Source organism: Salvelinus alpinus, chromosome 16 (assembly GCF_045679555.1).
Source record: "Salvelinus alpinus chromosome 16, SLU_Salpinus.1, whole genome shotgun sequence".
NCBI classification, from domain to species: Eukaryota; Metazoa; Chordata; class Actinopteri; order Salmoniformes; family Salmonidae; genus Salvelinus; species Salvelinus alpinus.
Window position 1 is genome coordinate 3,541,660 of NC_092101.1, and position 17,939 is coordinate 3,559,598.

A 17,939-nucleotide genomic window follows, 5' to 3' on the forward strand; every position below is an offset into this window, starting at 1 on the left:
TGGAATCCTACGGAAAAAAACTCAAACTTCGAAGCCAAAAGAGTCTCACTCTCTTCTCCCACTCGCGGCTGAATGTCATGGTGTTGCTGCCCTTCATCGGTCTGACTTAGAGATGAAAGTCACACCTGTACTACAGGTACTCCTTTGAATGCAAAGCCTGTACAATATCTGACCTTCAACCACTGCTTATAGTCCTCAGCTACCGGCCACCTAAAACCTCTGCGGTCTACCTTTCCGAGTTAGCTGAGCTCCTAACATCTGTCTGCTCCTTTTGGTCCTGCCACACTATTGCTAGGGGACTTAAACATTCATGTGGACTCTGATGGGTGTGCTTTTGCCAGAAACTTTATGGCCCTGTTAGATTGCTTCAACTTCACACAGCATGTCAACTTCCACACCCATGACATAGGCCATGTACTTGATCTTGTGTGCACAACTGGAATGGCTCCCTCCAACCTCTCATCTCTGATCACAAGGCCATACTGTTCAGTGTGCCTGCACCCATGCCCAAGCCTACCAACAAGCATACCATCACTTACAGAAATATGAAAAGGATTAACACTACTGACCCTAATGGATATGCGGCTACCACATGACACCCCTGACCCTCATGTATTCTCAGTGACTGACCTGGTGGCTCATTACAACAGTGAGCTCTCCTCCCGGCTGGATGTTCTGCCCCCCCCCCCCCCCCTTAAAACAAGGGTGGTCTCCTCCAAATCCCAGTGCCATGGTACACTCCTGAGCTGCATGTCATGAACGTCACAGACAACAACTAGAACGGCTCTACAAACAGACAGGGCTCATTATCCATAATAAGACCACATTCACAACTACAAAGACTCACTTGATACAACCAAATCTGCCCATTTCTCCAACATCATAAGAATTGAAAAAGGAAACCTAAGAGTACTCTATTCAACCATCAAGAAACTTCTCCGCCCATTGGACAACTCCTCTCTTACAATCACCACTGACCTCTGTGACAGTTTTCTGGACTCCTTTCAAAACAAAGTGGAGGCTAACAAAATGTGTGGGTCTTCCCGTTGGGTGCTAGGGAAAAGGATCCCCTGCTGCCACCACAGGTGAGAAGGCTAGTCGATGCCCTTCACATAAAAAGCATTTTGTTCTCAAAATTTGAGGGTCATTTTTAATAAATACATAAATAGAAAACACGATAGAAAATGGCAGAGTTCAAATTCCTAAAAGGTTAAAACAAGGATTAAAGGTTGATACATAAAGCAAACAGGTCTTGACTTGCTCACCTCTCACTGAAACAGCCAATCTCCCACAAACATTTAAACATCTGTAGCACATTAACTTGGTGGGAGGAGTCTACAATAAAACATTTTCCAACCTGTGCTGATTAACTGGTTCTGGTGAAATGGTGGAAAAGATATCACTACTATGACAAGATGAAATGCTGATAGAAAACAGTGCACTGTACATAAATAAACAATTATAAATACAATAGCAGGTCTATTACTGGAAACAAAAGTAGGTCTGTTTTGCAGTTCTGTAGGTGAGTCCATGATAACAATGACAGAGAAATCTGATTATCTCGAGGGACAATTAAGGCGGAAAAACCTTGTTGTGGATGGAATTTCAGAATCTCCACATGAGACCTGGACGGAGTCTGATGACAAAGACAGGGAAATGATCACTGAAAAACTGAAGATGGACCACAGGAAGATTGAGGTGGAGCGTGCCCACAGGACTGGACAACTGACCACTGGAACAGGTAACAGGCCCAGGCCAATAGTGGTCAAGTTCCTGAGGTTGAAGGACAAGGTAGCTGTTCTGGAAAGAGCCAAGAACTTGAGAGGAACTGACCTTTTCCTCAATGAGAACTGTCCTGAAGCTATGTGCCAGAAGAGGAAACAGCTTATTCCATCCATGAAAGCTGCCGGAGTGCGTGGGGACATTGCTTACATCTGCTATGACAGGCTCATTGTCCACACACCCTCCCTCCCAAAAGCCTGGAAAGGCTGAGAGAGGCAAACCCATTGCTTCATAACTTCAACCCCACAGCAGACACACACCAACTGATTGATGGACTGCTTGTTATTTTCCATATTGTGTCTATCGCTGATAAGCTACCCAGAATAGGGCTACAAATAGCCTGTATTAATATATGTATGTATCCATAGAAAAAAATAGCCATATCACATCAAACTTTTTGTCATGTGGTTTGGTAAGAAGAATGCCCCTCTCCCCACAGGTTTAATTACTACCTCTGAGGGTTTAGAGCTTTAGGTATTCACCTCATACAAGTACTTGGGAGTATTCTCTCAGTACATATCAAAGCTGAAGGCTAAAGTTAAATCTAGACTTGGTTTCCTCTATCGTATTCGCTCCTCTTTCACCCCAGCTGACAAACTAACCCTGATTCAGATGACCATCCTACTCATGCTAGATTACGGAGAAATAATTTATAGATCAGCAGGTAAGGGTGCTCTCGAGCGGCTAGATGTTCTTTACCATTCGGCCATCAGATTGGCCACAAATGCTCCTTTCAGGGAAGTCAGGAACCAATATACTCAGTCAGTTAGGAAAGCTAATGCTAGCTTTTTCAAACAGAAATGTGTATCCTGTAGCACTAATTTAAAAAAGTTTTGGGACACTGTAAAGTCCATGGAGAATAAGAGCACCTCCTCCCAGTTGGCCACTGCACAGAGGATAGGAAACACTGTCACCACCGATAAATCTACGATAATCGATCATTTCAATAAGCATTTTCTACGGCTGGCCATGCTTTCACCTGGTTACCCCTGCCAACATCCCAGCACCCCTGCAGCATTTTGCCCAAGCACCCCCCACCTCCGCTTCTCCTTCACCCAAATCCAGACAGCTGATGTTCTGAAAGAGCTGAACAATCTGGATCCCGAAAAATCAACTGGGCTAGACAATCTGGACCCACTCTTTCTAAAATTATCCCCGAAATTGTTGCAACCCCTATTACTAGCCTATTCAACCTCTCTTTCGTATTGTCTGCGATCCCCAAAGATTGGAAAGCTGCCGCGGTCATCCCCCTCTTCAAACGGGGAGACACTCTAGACGCAAACTGTTATAGATCTAAATACATCCTGCCCTGCCTTTCTAAAATCTTTGAAAGTCAAGTTAACAAACAGATCACCCACCATTTCGAATCCCACCGTACCTGCTCCACTATGCAATCTGGTTTCCAAGGTGGTCATGGATGCACCTCAGACACGCTCAAGGTCCTTAACGATATCATAACCACTATCGATAAAAGACAATACTGTGCAGCCCTCTTCATCAACATTGCCAAGGCTTTTGACTCTGTCAATCACCGTATTCTTATCGGCAGACTCAATAGCCTTGGCTTCTCAAATGACTGCCTCGTCTGGTTCACCAACTACTTCTCAGATAGAGTTCAGTGTGTCAAATCAGAGGGCTTGTTGTCCGGACCTTTTGCAGTCTTTATGGGGATGCCACAGGGTTCAATTCTCGGGCTGACTCTTTTCTCTGTATATATCAATGATGTCGCTCCTGCTGCTGGTGATTCTCTGATCCACCTCTAAGCAGACAACACCATTCTGTATGCATCTGGCCCTTCTTTGAACACTGTGCTAACAAACCTCCAAACGAGCTTCAATGCCTTACAAATCTCCTTCCGTGGCCTCCAACTGCTAGTAAAACTAAGTGCATGCTCTTCAACCAATTGCTGCCCACACCCACTCGCCCCACTAGCATCACTACTCTGAACGGTCCTGACTTAGAATATGTGGACAACTACAAATGCCTAGGTGTCTGGTTAGACTGTAAACTCTCCTTCCAGACTCACATTGAGCATCTCCAATCCAAAATTAAATCTAGAATTGGCCTTCTATTTCGCAACAAAGCCTTTTTCACTCATGCTGCCAAACATACCCTCGTAAAACTGATTATCCTACTGATCCTTGACTTTGGCGTTGTCATTTACAAAATAACCTCCAACACTGTACTCAGCAAACTGGATGTAGTCTATCGCAGTGCCATCCGTTTTGTCACCAAAGCCCCATATACTACCCACCACTGCGACCTGTATGCTCTCGTTGGCTGGCCCTCACTACATATTCATCGCCAAACCCACTGGCTCCAGGTCATCTATAAGTCTATGCTAGGTAAAGCCTCGCCTTATCTCAGCTCACTGGTCACCATGGCAACACCCACCCGTAGCACGCGATCCAGCAGGTATATCTCACTTGTCATCCCCAAAGCCAACACTTACTTTGTCCGCCTTTCCTTCCAGTTCTCTGCTGCCAATGACTGGAACAAATTGCAAAAATCACTGAAGCTGGAGTCTTATATCTCCCTCTCTAACTTTTAGCATCAGCTGTCAGAGCAGCTTACCGATCACTGTACCTGTACACAGCACATCTGTAAATAGAACACCCAACTACCCCACCCCCATATTGTTATTTATCCTCTTGCTCTTTTGCACCCCATTATCTCTACTTGCTCATCATCATCTGCACATCTATCACTCCAGTGTTAATGCTAAATTGTAATTATTTCGCCTCTATGGCCTATTTATTGCCTTACCTCCTTACTCTTTTACATTTGCAAACACTGTACATAGATTTTTATATTGTGTTATTGACTGTACATTTGTTTATGTGTAACTCTGTGTTGTTGTTTTTGTCGCACTGCTTTGCTTTATCTTGGCCAGGTCGCAATTGTAAATGAGAACTTGTTCTCAACTGGCCTACCTGGCCTACCTCCTCTGTAAACTGGTCTTCTCTGTATACTCGTCGCAAGACCTACTGGTTGATGCTTATTTATAAAACCCTCTTAGGCCTCACTCCTCCCTATCTGATATATCTACTGCAGCCCTCATCCTCCACATACAACACCCATTCTGCCAGTCACATTCTGTTAAAGGTCCCCAAGCACACACATACCTGGTAGCTTGTCTTTTCAGTTCGCTGCAGCTAGCGACTGGAACTAGCTGTAACAAACTCGACAGTTTTATCTCCCTCTCTTCATTCAAAGACTCAATCATGGACACTCTTACTGACCAATGTGGCTGCTTTGCATGATGTATTTTTGTCTCTACCTTCTTGCCCTTTGTGCTGTTGTCTGTGCCCAATAATGTGTGTACCATGTTTTGTGCTACCGTGTTGTGTTGCTACCATGATGTTGTGTTGCTACCATGCTGTGTTGTCATGTGTTGTTGCCTTGCTATGTTGTTGTCTTAGGTCTCTCTTTATGTAGTGTTGTGTTGTCTCTCTTGTCGTGATGTATGTTTAGTCCTATATTTATTTATTTTAGTTTATTTTTAATCACAGCCCCAGTCCCTGCAGGAGGTCTTTTGCCTTTTGGTAGGCCGTCATTGTAAAGAAGAATTTGTTCTTAACTGACTTCCCTAGTGAAATAAAGGTTACATTTAAAAAAATGTCACATGCGCCGAATACAACAATTGTAGACCTTACCGTAAAATGCTTACTTATAAGCCCTTAACCAACAGTGCAGTTCAATAAAATAAATGTTTACCAAATAAATTAAAGTAAAAAAAGTTTAAAAAGTAACACTATAAAATAACAATAACAAGGCTATAAGTATTATTGAAGTGTTGTGGTTGTAGGTTCACCTGCCATCTAAAGCCTATTATTTTAGGTTGTTGCTAACAGTCAGTAATATTGATAATGTGTGTGAAATGCTTGATAGTGTATATCATGTAAACAACAAGGACATACCTTCTTGGGGACCTGGATGTTGATTGGTTTTCATCAAGATGTCAGCTGTACACTGTAGCCAGTGCCTCTAATCTGGTGCAGGTTATATATCAACCTACCAGGGTATTTAAAAACACTACAGGAATCATATCATCGACTTGTATTGGTCACATTTTTACTAATACTGTAAAAGTTTGTTCTTAAGCTGTATCCATACCCATTGAATGCAGTGCTCACAATATACAGTAATCCCTCGTTTATCGCGGGGGTTACGTTCCGAAAATGACCCGCGATAAGTGAAATCCGCGAAATAGAAAACTTTTTTTTTTTTTACAATTAGCAACTATTACATGTATACAAATACAGTGACTCACGTGTAGGCCGTTTCGTCGACATTATGGGTTTAGGAGATGTTCGAAATTACAAGATAATTTGGCCAACTTAATGTAAATTTGCCAAGCTGTTTTATGTACGTACACATAACTGCACGAGACGACAAAATGATAGCACAATTCGTAGCATGTTTTGATACAAGAAGCGGGAGTGAGTTTTTAGCGAATCAGAATGCAGAGCACAATGCACCAAAAAAAAAAAAAAATGCATTATGAAAATCCGCGAAATAGCGAATCCGCGATAAGTGAACCGCGAAGTGGCGAGGGATCACTGTATTGGCTATATCCAAGAAAGTCATGGTTCCAAAAGATGGGCCTGTATAAGAGATCATGCAAAAGATTTTTCTCTGACTCTTATGTGGATGATGTTAAAAATATTTGTTGATGTGATTAATAAGGAGCATCTAGATGCTGCACTTGATGCATTTGACTGACTGACTTACTTCAAATTGAGAAATTATGTGACTAAAGTCAAGATCAAAGACATAGAGAACACTTTTTGGGTGGGTGAGTACTTTAAATGAAATTATGGGCAGAAAGACAAATACAAATTTCATCGAATGAGATGGCTTATTCATCACAAAACCATTTGATGTTGTCAATTATTTGAATGATTACTTCATTGGCAAAGTGGGCAGGAAATAAACAACGAACAGCGTGCCATCGTATTCATGCATAAAAACAACTAATAATGTAAGAAAAGCATTGTAAGTTTGGATTTTGTAAAGTTGTGATGGACAGGTGGAAAAATTATTAGGATCGATAAATAATGACAAACCGCCTGTCATTGACAACTTAGATAGAAAGTTACTGAGGATGGTAGCTGACTATAGCCTCTCCTATCTGCTCAGATCTTTAATCTGAGCCTAGAGGGAAGTGTTTGTCCTCAGGCCTGGAGGGAAAGTATTTCTGCTACCCAAGAATGGTTAAGCGGCCTTTACTGGTTCTAACAGCCGACCTATCAGCTTGCTGCCAGCTCTTAGCAAACCATTGGAAAAAAGGGTGTTTGACACAATACAATGCTATTTCTCTGAAAACAAATGAACAGCATGCTTTTAGAGAAGAGGGGAGCACTCAACATGCACTGCACTGACACTGCACTGATACAAAGAAATTGTACTGTTAGATTTCAGCGCAGCCTTTGATATTATTGACCATAACCTTTTATTTGAAACGTATGTATTATGGCTTTTCAACGACTGGATTCAGAGCTATCTACAGTATCTAATTGAACACAGAGTTTAAATGTTTTATGGAAGCTTTTCTAATGTTAAACATGTAAAGTCTGGTGTACTGAATGACCTGCCACTGGCATTAAACAGACCCTGTATGTTCATGTATGCTGATGATTCAACAATATACGAGTCAGCAACCACAGCTAGGGAAGTCACTGAAACCATTAACAAAGAGTTGCAGTCAGTTTTGGAATGGGTGGCCAGTAATAAACTGGTCCTGAACATCTCTGAAAATAAAGGGGCTTGTATTTGGTACAAATCATTCCCTAAGTTCTAGACCTCAGGTAATGACTGTTTAGCAAGTTAAAGAGACTAAATTACTTGGTGTTAACTTAGATTGTAAACTGTAATGTTCAAAACATATTGATTAAATTGTTTTAAAGATGGGGAGAGATCTGTTCGTGACAGAGAGATGCTCTGCTTTTTTGAGACCACTCCACAAAACAAGTCCTGTAGGTTCTAGTTTTACCTTATTTGATTATTGTCCTGTTATATGGTCAAGTGCCCCAAAGGACCTAGTTAAGCTGCAGCTGGCTCAGAACAGAGCGGCACATTTTGCTCTTCATTTTAATCAAAGGGCTAATATCAAGAGTATGTATGCCAGTCTCTCTTGGCTAAGAGTTGAGTAAAGACTGGCTGCATCGCTTCTTGTTTTTATAAAAAAACATGAATGTGTTGGAAATTCCTAATTGTTTGCAAAGTGATCTTACACACAGCACTGCCACAAACACTTACCCCTCCAGACACAAGTGTGCAAAGCTGTCATCAAGGCAAAGGGTGGCTACTTTGAAGAATATAAAATATATTTGTATTTGTTTAACACTCTTTTGGTTACTACATGATTCCATATGTGTTTTTTCATAGTTGTGATGTCTTCACTATTATTATACAATGTAGAACATTTTTTAAATAAAGAAAAACCCTGGAATGAGTAGGTGCGTCCAAACTTTTGACGGGTACTGTGTGTAAATTGTAAATTATTTTGTCTGTAATGTATTTTTTTTTCATGTGTCGGACTCCAGTAACACTAACTGGCACCATTGGCGTTGGGCTAAAGGGGATCATAATAAAATAACATGTAATAAAACAGTTTGGTGTTGTGCTTTTCAACTTGACCAATACTTGATTTACAAGCTCGACAATAGAACCAAATTCACCAAATAATGTTTTCTCGTCTGTACTTTTCAGAACATGGAAGATTGACATGGAAGAACGCAGTGTGTCCTTCACGATTATAGCTTCCTATCTACATGGAAAACCCATGCACAAAAATTATAATTTGGACATTGAGTATTACCACCTATGATCACTAAAACAGAATACAGCTACATTCATGCCAACACCTACTACAAAGGTCAAGTATCCAAAAGATAATACATGTTAATGTGAAAAATAATGATTCATTTGAGTAGACACAGTTACAAGGTATGCCACTGCCACTGGTCATAAAATTCTTCAAATTATTTCACTGAACATTTTGCAGTATAAATGTGTCTGTGGACAGAAGGAATCTATCTTCCAAAATCCAGATTCTACATGCAAATGCTGTTAAAATGATATGTTGCCTTTGGCAACACTAGAAGGTCTGTTAAAGGGCCAAATACGACAAAAGAGGAGTGCCAAATATTAGCTGGGTCTTACTTCCTTGATTATATCTGAAACATAATGGATTTGGCTCCTGGTCACTGTAAGCAAACTAGATTTAGGCCTACCACTTCAATATTGGCATTGATTTACTCTCACATTTGATTACTCATGTACTTGACACTTTGATTACTCATAGGCTTGAATTTAATTGTAGTGTATTGTGTATACAGCAGGACATCAGCGACACAAACACATCAGAATTGGAGGTAGTTCGGAAATATTGAAATGTCCAAAAACTTTTGATTTCACTTTTAAAAAATGCATCAAACCTTTCTAGAAAATATGAATAGCATATTTACATGTTTTCTTATCATTTAGCGTGATACTGTAAATATCTGATATGCTTTTATGGAATTGAAATCAACATTTACGTTTCTCGATAACCTACAAAGTAAATATTTTTGTGTGTGTTTGATACATTTCCGGATCAGATACAGCCCGTTTGGTAGACTGGTCGGTCCGGAACGGTCCGGAACTCTGAACTTTGTAGGTTATATTGTACTACAATGTAAATACAAGTAAATATGTGGCACAACATCAGGCTGAAACAAGACTATGTCCATGGCAAGCATTGCATGCTATTAATAGCAATTGCGTTTCGCAAGACAATTTTCACAACGGTTAACTTAAACTCTATTTGAATAATAGTCTTATCAGTGAACTCGATGAAGTTAGGCTACAACATTACAACGTGATAAAAGTTGATACAACAATTCAATTGACAACATTTTACCATCCCCCATTATCTAAATGATGATATGGAGGGCACCCTTAATTCATAGCAAAAGCTAAAAGGATGCAGAATCCCCACAAAACGAATTTTGTCTCTTTGAAATGTACTATTTCAAACCTGGCCATAATCATTACACCTAAAAATGGAATGCCTCTTTATGGGGAAGCTCTAAGAGGAGAGACAGATTGGTAGGAGATTAAGCAATGGATAAATACTTCCATTTAAACCATGATCCACACCTTAGACGATAATGGGAGCCAATTGAGTTTTGCCCATAAAGAGGTTTATCTACCCTTGTCACTGTGCCCTGCAGGTATGAGGGGAAGAAACTACTGTACATTGAGGAGGATGAAAGTAGTGGGAGTCTAGCTTAATCTGTTTCCCTCTCTGTCTATTGCCTATCTGCATTTAAACAAACACCCATTTACCTGATGAGAGCTGTTAGAGATTGGGGGCTGTAAACTTAAAAATAACATTTTAGGATCATTAGGTGGAGATAAAGGAAATTGATTATTCAGAGAAGCCCGCAGAAACTTTATAAATGCCAAGCAATGCATTCACCACAATACCTGCATCTTTAACGAGCACATGCCAAACCAATCTTGATGGAATAAGGTAGCAAGTTTTCTCTAAATGGATGATATTATCTTACCAAATATTTCTCAAAAAGAGCATCTAAAAAGCAAATATAGACACCGAATTACTACACTAAGGCCTGCTGTTTATCCAGCATGGATAGCAATAGAGATTCTACAATAACAGGATTTGCACATTCTTTACCATGGAAGTTAAATGCCTATACAGCCTGTGGTCATCTATCCCCTACTGTATATACACGTTGTGACCTCCAAGTCTTTCTCATGTTATCAATTTAAAGTGAGTGAGTAATATAGACTCCTCAGCTTTACAAAATCTATTTTTCTGGGCAAAGACCTTATTTAAGAAGTAGAGGATGAAACTCAAAGCATGTCAAATTATATACTTCAACCTAATTTGACAAGCCTGGCTCAGTTAACCTGATAGTGATGTTCTCCCGCACCCGCCCACAATTACTAATAACCCGCCGGACTATATGTGATAAAGGCCCAGACTTGACCGTAACACGCAAATATAGAAATTGTACTGTAGGCTACTGTAGTCAGATTTTTTTGACAGGAGGTACAGGATTTTTGGGGCCTAATTTAGATATGTTTTAGATATATATAATTTTCAACATTTTGGTAGGATATTTGTTATTGAACTTGTCTATAGTTAGATACATGCAGCTTCTCTTCTGTCATTATGTGTTGCTCAAGAAGGCTTAATAAACCATTTGCACACCAGAATAAAGTCATCAATTGATATAATGAATGCTTCAATCTAGTTGACATTGGGAAAGTTCTCTGTCATCTCTGCTTCTTTTGCAGATCAAAGATGTTTAGGGACCTGGGAGAAAATGCATTAACTCCCCCCTATTTTTCTTTACCATTGGGATTCATAGAACAGAAATTATGCATGATGAACAAACATGTACTCTGTTGTTTCCCCTTAAATGTGAAATATAATTATGATATTTGAATATACTGTGCGGAAATGTATAATCTACTCTCATTCATACCCATGCCTGTTCCTAATTATGATTCAGTTAAACGTATTGCCTCCCCATTTTGGTCGTATCTGTGTTTTACTTTTATTGCAATTCATGTGTATACATGGTAGTAGTGCAGACACAGTCGTGAGAACTTCTCGGGTGAGTTTGCTTTTCGCTTGCTGGAATAAATTGGTACCATATGGTGTGATGACAGGATCACTCAATCTTCTGTGTACCTGAACACCACATTAATCATTTTTGGGGGATATTATTTTCCTTTCATCACACAGGAATTTCCAAATAGCTCTGCCTTTTTTTTCTCACACATGTACTGAATTTACATACACACCAATCTTAATTGGACCCAAACCATTTGACTGTGATTAAACTGGGGGAAAACTAAATGCTAAGGTTAAACTTCAGGTGAGACTTTCTGCTTTCCTGTTCAACCTGGTTATATGCTTTTATATTTATGTGTGTAAAACACTAGCTAGCAATCCTGCATTTAATATTGAGATATCTTTATTTTATTTCTACACAAAGAGCTGTTAAACTAGAATGATACTCAACATGTTTTTTTATTGTCTGTATATTTTAACATTTTCATTAATGAAAATCCACAAATATTGCATTGTATGAAAATCCTGCTTCAATCCTGCTTTAAAACAAATACTGTGTTACATACAATTGTTGTATCGTGCAATAATAATTTAAAATAACTGATTTCCCAGATAGTACTTTATAAATTACACTGCACCTACCTTTTATAAATAGGTTATGTTGCATTCCATAAATTAGATTTGGTGGGTAATGAACATTACATTTACATTTAAGTCATTTAGCAGACGCTCTTATGCTCTTATTTGAACATGCTGTTCAAAGTCATAAACCTCAGTCCATTTATTCAGCAGTTTGCAATTGAGTGGATCTGGTGGCAGGCACAAGAGGATGAAGGTGGACAGAGGTAGAGAAAAAAAGTAAACGGGACAAATAAGTAAGATTGGCCTTTATAGCAATGTCCGCTTGGTGAATCAAACATGTCTTACATTTTGGGCGAACTGCTGCTAATTTGCATCGATTATTTTCCCTTAAACAGATACACTTAAATCAATGTGGCACAGCAGAGCCAGAAAAGTGTGAGAAAATGTGCAAGGCAAGCCGTGGGTGAACCCTGAGCAGTAACCTTGGATGGACAGAAGGAGCCACAGCTCCCCCTTCATGCCAAACAGATGAGATCAGGGCTCAAACAAATTCTGAGGGCAGAGCACAGCCTCTGATCCCACATGCACTAACACCACCTCCTTTCAGCATTGATCATATTTTTTATGTGGATTATGTCTTCATTACACTACTTTTAATACAAGAAAACATAGGGGTACATTTTTCTTCTGTGGACCATGTTGTTTTATGAGGTCATGTTCTCTTTAAAGCTGCTTTTTTTTTTACAACACATTTTTTTTTACATTAGATAAGGATATTTCATACACCGCTTAATCGAAAGCTTAATATTTTTGTTTGGAGACATTGAATTTATGGATGAACTCTTCAGGTTTTTTATGTAGGTCAATCTAAAGTATAATTGGTTCCATATTGGTTTTCCTATGTGCATATGAGCAAGTGATGAGTCTGACAAATACTCAGCTTCCAGCTTTGTGGCAAATGACAAATAACTGTTTGCAACACATGCACGTCATTTCCATCATACTCGATGTGTGAATCATCCTTTCTCTTTGACCTATATCTTGTTCAGCTGCTTTTAACGTGTGTGGATGTGGATGTCTTCATGTATAAAAAACTATTTTTAAAGCACAAACTGTGATCAAAACTTTGAGTGCAAAAACAATACATAGAGGGTAATGACAAGGTTGCATTTGTAAATACGGCTTCATACAAAAACTTGACCATCCTCAAGCATAAACATAATCATACTGTAAAGTATTATAGTCAGTGCATTGTGTGTAGGATATCATCATGTTTTGGCCATTTTTTATTTTGTGGGTAATTTGTTTCTCTTCTCAGCATGTGTAAATGTGTAACACACACACACACACACACACATTCTAAAAGCTTTAACAAGAGCAAGGTATTGCGTTTCATTTCATTCATCAACAGTTTGTAAAAGCAGAATATTTCAGGTCATCCCACCCACCTAACCTTTGAACCCCTAACAGCTAATGCCATGGGTGAAAACACATGATATTTTTTTTTTTTTTTTTTTTACAGACAACTCACACACACACACACACAATGTCCAAAATTAAGTTAAAAAAATAATAATAACATTGTAATATATTATTTAGGTTTTTGTTTGTTGACTACCCAATACCATTCATTGGATCTGTGAGCAAAAACAGTGATATTTGGTGAAATGTCCAATCGGTCAATTATACCTCAAAGCACAAGAATTACATAATGATTGCACCGTAGTTATACAACAACCTTACCTCCTATTAGGAAACCATTTGATCATGTTCAATATTTGCAGATGAAAATAAGAATGTCTGCCGTTAATATTGGAATTCCATCATACAGTTTAGCTTTGAATATCCTGCACTGAGATTATTTGAGAGACCTGGCACAAACAGGTCCCTCTGATATGCTACCTTCATCTGAGATGGACAGAGATTTTTTGCCAATTGCAAAAATAGTCCAATACTGCCCCCTTGAATTAAAATGACTAATAATTACACTACAGTCTTTTCAGTACCCCATACTATAGCAAATGATTAAGTGAGTTTGCATGCAATACTCTAACTTAATGCTGTATGAAGTGCACATGGATATTCCTCATAGGAATGGCCAGTAATGTTATAAAAATAACTTTATAAATATTATGACACATTTTAATTTTCATCCACACTTTAAACATAGACTCGGGGGAGCCCTGCACTGCTCTGAATAATAAATACCTCGATCTAATTGGCCGGGCCAATGTTTTATTTTTTTCCCCCCTCTTTCCCCACCTCATTGATTATTTCTCCTGGAGCTTCAGCCCCTCACAGTGAGATCAAAGTGGTTGTCACATGCTGCCAGCGGAGGACAGCTCAGGAGCGTCTCTCTGCAATATATTATTCCTCTATGAAAGACTGTATACCGGGGGTGGAGATGATGCTGCGAGGGGGAGGGAGGAAGTTACTGAAGGACTCCAAACTAAATTTAACCTTTGCTGGTTCATGCTGTGTGTTATTATCATATTACCCATGTACAGCAATACAGCAATTTATCATTTCAACAAACACACAAAAAAGTGTATACTCGACTATAGACATAATATATAATTGGGACTTTGTTTTCGACGGAAATAATGATGGCAAGAAATTATATCAACTATGTAAATAGCATAAAAGAAAATGCATCCCATTACACAGTATAGCTGGCTATGTATTTATCATACTCTCTTTGCTCTGTAAGAGAGCAGATCTCCAATGTTGAGAGACTGTCTCTCCTCAGAAAACAGGAGGCACATCTTAACTCTGACTAAAACATACACTTGTCTCTCCCCAAGGGTGCAGTGGCAGTGGTGCAGAAGAAGTGAACTGCAGAGGACCCCACTGTTTAGCAAACACTCCTACTGTGGGGAGCGATTAATTATTCAGAGACAAAGACCAAGGCAGCCCCATTTGATTGCACCACAAAAGGAAGGTCATAGCAGATAGTTTTGGGAATCTCCTGGTTGCTCTCTCTCTCTACTGCATGAACCACATATAGACTGTAGTCAGATTTGACAGCAATCTGCCTAGTAACTCAAATACACAAGGCATTTGACAAACAGGGTACCATGGACATAACTGGGCAAGAGGATGACTTGGGTGTGAAAATGTTGGCGGTACAGTGTGAGCATTCAGTACAAGTGATAGAAACGATTGTCTAATACATTGGGGATTCAGAATTTTATCATTCACAATTTTTGCAACTTTCAGATGGTGTATGGTGGCAGTGGCATAAAACATTTCCAATCATTTGGAACAGAGATATTTAACTCAAAATGATAACCCCTCAACTGGATCTTTTTGGTTGAATATTTATACTTGCTATTATTCAAATATTGCCTATGGCACATTCATCTAAATAGTTTAATTCCTTATTTAAAGTTAATAAGAGGTAATATTATTTTTCATATTAATACCATAGTATTTCTACTATAATGGCTTCAGAAGGGGAAAATACTGTCTATCATATTCTTCAAAAAATGGATACACACAGCAGTTAATTTAGTTGAAATAGTTTATTTTCCATCACTAGTACCACCCCATAACTTGTAGTCACCATAATCCTATCAGGTTTCACCCACACAGCTCAGAGTGATCGATGCGCAAATGTCCAATGCCAAACCCGGCGATTCCCACAACTCCATCAGAGCTCACAATAGCTACTTTATTGACAATACTGACAATTGTGAATGGCCATTTCTGCATAACCCCCTTTTATTACTGCATTGGCGCACTAGGCTGTTGGAAGCCCACACTTTTAGGCCATAATCTGCACAAACTGCGGACTAATGTGTCACAGTGGAACAAGGGATTGAACCTGGAAAGTGCAGAGAGGAAATACTAAAATCATGCAACAGGGGGTGCTTCAGCCTCTTGGCTCAATATATGTGCATTAAATATGTGTATCTATCTATTGCCTATCCTCTAAACACCCCTAACTGCTCATACATTTTGAATCCAGCCGGAATGGTGTTCCACAGAAATTGCTACAACAAACATACAGCCAGGTTGATTTATATTCTCTATCGAGTAAGGACTTTTAGCTGTGTTGTAATGGACACTAATTCAAAGACAACGGTAATTAATGAGACGGAACTTTACTACATAAATGTGGATATATTTGCCAACCATTTCTCGTTTCGGTTAAAGTTGGACATATCTTAGAAGAGTTATAAGGATGGTCTCCTATTAAAATGTATCTTTGTCAGTCTCATCTATTTACTGTATTTCAAAATGTATTTTTGAAAACATCAATAATAAAACGGGCAATCTGTAAATGTCCATTCATCTATGATATTATGGAAGTATTATTCAATAGCTGCTGCAATTAAGTGTCAAGTAATAGGGAAGTACTGAGTAACGCATGAATAGATGAAACCTTAAGCACAAATAAAAGTATGTTTAAAAATTGCATTCAAATTGCATTCAAATAGTTGGATCATAAAGTTTTTCAAACCTCGGTGGAATAGCTGTTTATTGAAACAATAGGAATTTGCTTACTGATTTATTTCCCCAGTGAGTTATGGCTTAATAGACAGATACATATAGAAAGTCATTTCTTACAGATGGCGCAGCTATTAAATCTATGTCCAGCAGATCATTAATTTCCCAGGTAGTAAAGCCGGTGCTGTTAGCACCTCACACCTCTCTCTGTGTTGGGGATGCTGCTGGGCGTAGCCGCTGTGTCATTGCCAACTGGAGACGACAGTTGCTCTGCAGTAGATCAGTGTAGATCAGTGAAACCATATAGCTTCGCTGAGTCTACAGCACAATAATTAAATATTAATTCGGCCACCAAAAATTAAGTGCCTTTAAAAGAGTCTGTTGTCCGTCCCTGGAGTGTGTTCTCTTGACATTGATGTCTGCTTCAAATGCATCTATTCTTAGCGCAGCCAAACCACTTGTAATGTGACCTAAGTAACTGTCTGCCAGCTGGTGAGGACATTCTTTCCTGTTAATATCTTTATTTTACACCTACTCTACAGTGTGGCATTGTCCAATCTGGATTCTAAATTGGGCTCCCGAGTGGCACAGCGGTCTAAGGCACTGCATCTTAGTGCAAGAGGTGTCACTATAGTCCCTGGTTCAAATCCAGGCTGAATCACATCTGGCCATGATTGGGAGTCCCATAGGGCAGTGCACAATTGGCCCAGCGTCGTCCAGGTTTGGCCAGGGTAGGCCGACATTGTAAATAAGAATTTGTTCTTAACTGACTTGCCTAGTTAAACAAATGCTAAATAAAAAAATTAAATGCTAGTTTGTATCACAAGTGCACTTCACTAATATCTGTAAAGTCTCATTTGCATAACGTGAAACATTTCCTTGATTAACTTATGTTAGTTTCTAGTATTGGGCATGAGACTTCATATAACATTCAATCACATGCTTCTCTATGCATTTACCCAAATTTACAATATAATTATTTTTGCTTACAGACTATCGACTTCACATTCACATTAATAATCACATTAATAATCACAATTTGGGAGCATCACTTGGTTGAACTTAGGTTATTCACAATATATGTCCAATCCATCTCTTTTATACTTTGCATAGGCAAACCCTTAATTGTCAAACAATTACATGTCCAGTAGTCTCATGAACTTCGAGGCTAAGCACCAACACAATCATCCCACGCGTGACACATGCAGGGGCCTTCGGAGCAATAAACAGATTCTGAGAGCACTATTCAATCTTTCCAAGGCTCCACGGGGCCTCGTGAGTTAAACCTCCCCTCCAAACCAGAACGAGGCCTAAATCATGCAGATTCAAGGTTCAAACAGATTAAATCAATTGGAAGACCTTCTTTCAAATCTACTCAACCTAATCGCTCAGTCGTATACTAACAACAACTTCTGCAAGGACTGGAGGCATTTGGAAAGCCTGACTCATGAAACTACAAAACATATGTGTTTTTGATACTTGGTGTGTAGTCATGTTAGGAAAAATGTTGTAAATTGGAACTTAGTGA